We start from the raw sequence: 2,500 nt of genomic DNA on the forward strand, positions 1-2,500 counted from the left end.
GAGGCGCGGGGCGGGGGCACGTGGCCCCCAGGCCCCCGCGGCCCGACCCCGCGGTGCCGTCGGAGGCGGCGCCGGCGCACCCCGGCCTCCCGAGTCCGGAGCGGAACGGACGCAAACGGATGGGCGGAGGAGGACGGCGGCGGCGGCGGCGACGTCGAAGGCGGCCCGCGGGGAGAGGCGCGGGGCGGGGGCACGTGGCCCCCAGCCCCCCGCGGCCCGACCCCGCGGTGCCGTCGGAGGCGGCGCCGGCGCACCCCGGCCTCCCGAGTTCGGAGCGGACAGATGCAAACGGATGGACGGAGGAGGACGGCGGCGGCGGCGGCGACGTCGAAGGCGGCCCGCGGGGAGAGGTGCGGGGCGGGGGCACGTGGCCCCCAGCCCCCGCGGCCCGACCCCGCGGTGCCGTCGGAGGCGGCGCCGGCGCACCCCGGCCTCCCGAGTTCGGAGCGGATGGATGGGCGGAGGAGGACGGCGGCGGCGGCGGCGACGTCGAAGGCGGCCCGCGGGGAGAGGCGCGGGGCGGGGGCACGTGGCCCCCAGCCCTCGCGGCCCGACCCCGCGGTGCCGTCGGAGGCGGCGCCGGCGCACCCCGGCCTCCCGAGTTCGGAGCGGACGGATGGGCGGAGGAGGACGGAGGCGGCGGCGGCGACGTCGAAGGCGGCCCGCGGGGAGAGGCGCGGGGCGGGGGCACGTGGCCCCCAGCCCCCGCGGCCCGACCCCGCGGTGCCGTCGGAGGCGGCGCCGGCGCACCCCGGCCTCCCGAGTCATGAGCGGACAGATGCAAACGGATGGGCGGAGGAGGACGGCGGTGGCGGCGGCGGCGGCGGCGGCGACGTTGAAGGCGGCCCGCGGGGAGAGGCGCGGGGCGGGGGCACGTGGCCCCCAGCCCCCGCGGCCCGACCCCGCGGTGCCGTCGGAGGCGGCGCCGACGCACCCCGGCGCGCCCCGGCCTCCCGAGTCATGAGCGAACAGATGCAAACGGTTGGGCGGAGGAGGACGGCGGTGGCGGCGGCGGCGGCGGTGGCGACGTCGAAGGCGGCCCGCGGGGAGAGGCGCGGGGCGGGGGCGTGAAGGAGACGGGCGGGGGGTACGGTGCCGGTCTTTGGCCGGTCGCCTACACCCCCGCCCCGACCCGTAAGCGCCCCCAGCCCCCGCGGCCCGACCCCGCGGTGCCGTCGGCGGCGGCGCCGGCGCACCCCGGCGCTCCCCGGCCCCCCGAGTCCAGAGCGAACACACGGGCGGAGGAGGACGGCGGCGGCGGCGGCGGCGGCGACGTCGAAGGCGGCCCGCGGGGAGAGGCGCGGGGCGGGGGCACGTGGCCCCCAGCCCCCGCGGCCCGACCCCGCGGTGCCGTCGGCGGCGGCGCCGGGGCGCTCCCCGCCGCGCCCCGGCCCCCCGAGTCCGAAGCGTGAGAAACGCCGATAGGCGGCGGGCGGCGGCGGCCGCGCGGCCGCGGGGCGGCGGGCGGGTGCGCCGCGGGCGTCGCGGGGGGGGAGGAGGAAGGTCAGGAGGACGGTGTCGGGCGCGGGGTGTATGTCGGTTCGCGTCGTCGCGCGGCCGGCCGCTCCCCGCGTCCCGCCCGGCCCCCGCCGGCCCCCCCCCCCCCGGTCAGGCGCCCGTCGGCGTTCCCCGACCGCCCCACCCCGCGCGTCCGCGCGGTCGTCGACGTCCCGTCCGCCTTGTCAACGCTCCCATAGTCCAGGCCGGGCCGCGGCCGGCGTCGGGGACCACTCCCCCGCCGGTGCCATCGCGACCTGGCCGACCTCGGAACCTTACCCCCAGTCGCCGGGTACCCAACCTTCTCGCCACCTTCGGCGGCGAGCGGGGGGTTCAATGTCTCCGAAGTCCCCCCCCGGCCTGCCGGCGGGGCGGGGGGGGCTAGGAGCGCCCGGAGGCGCCGTTATCCCCCTTTTTAACCCCTTCTCTGAATGTTGGCCAAAACCGCAAACCAAACGTACGACTCTCAGCGGTGGATCACTCGGCTCGTGCGTCGATGAAGGACGCAGCTAGCTGCGAGAACTAATGTGAATTGCAGGACACATTGATCATCGACACTTTGAACGCACCTTGCGGCCCCGGGTCCCTCCCGGGGCCACGCCTGTCTGAGCGTCGCTTGTACATCTATCGGGATCGGGGCGCCCACGGGCGCCCCCCTCCCGCGGTTGGGGCGTCGCGGGCCACCGCCGGCCTACCCCCCCCACCTTCCCTCCCCGCACGGGGAAATGGGGGTGGGGGGGGCGGACGGCACGGCCCTCGTCCCCCTAAGTATAGACCCGACCGCCCGCGCCCTCGACGGGCCCGACCACCGCGCGGCCGCAGGGGCCCGCGGCGGCTGCCGATGGAGGATCCGTCCCCCGCCGCGCAGTCCGCCGCGACGCACCGCGCGGCCGCGTAGGAGTCGTGCGCCCGGCGAGGCGCGGGGTTAACGGCCGACCCCCGATGACGGGAGGCGATCCGTCGCCCCCGCCTCTAACCCCGTTCGACTACGACCTCAGATCAG

General features: G+C 79.1%; 1 non-coding gene and 1 pseudogene across 1 annotated transcript; both read left to right on the forward strand.

Moving 5' to 3' along the window:
* Positions 1-1,958: 1,958 nt before the first annotated feature.
* Positions 1,959-2,112, forward strand: LOC147185173 (5.8S ribosomal RNA). Its single transcript, XR_015099767.1, has one exon. It is a non-coding gene; the product is annotated as a 5.8S ribosomal RNA (ribosomal RNA).
* A 374-nt stretch (positions 2,113-2,486) lies between these two features.
* The window catches only part of LOC147185174 (28S ribosomal RNA), a 3,136-nt pseudogene continuing 3,122 nt past the window's right edge, over positions 2,487-2,500 (forward strand).

This window comes from Hippocampus guttulatus, unplaced genomic scaffold (genome assembly GCF_054856545.1).
Source record: "Hippocampus guttulatus isolate MCC_2025c unplaced genomic scaffold, RoL_Hgut_1.0 HiC_scaffold_31, whole genome shotgun sequence".
NCBI lineage: Eukaryota > Metazoa > Chordata > Actinopteri > Syngnathiformes > Syngnathidae > Hippocampus > Hippocampus guttulatus.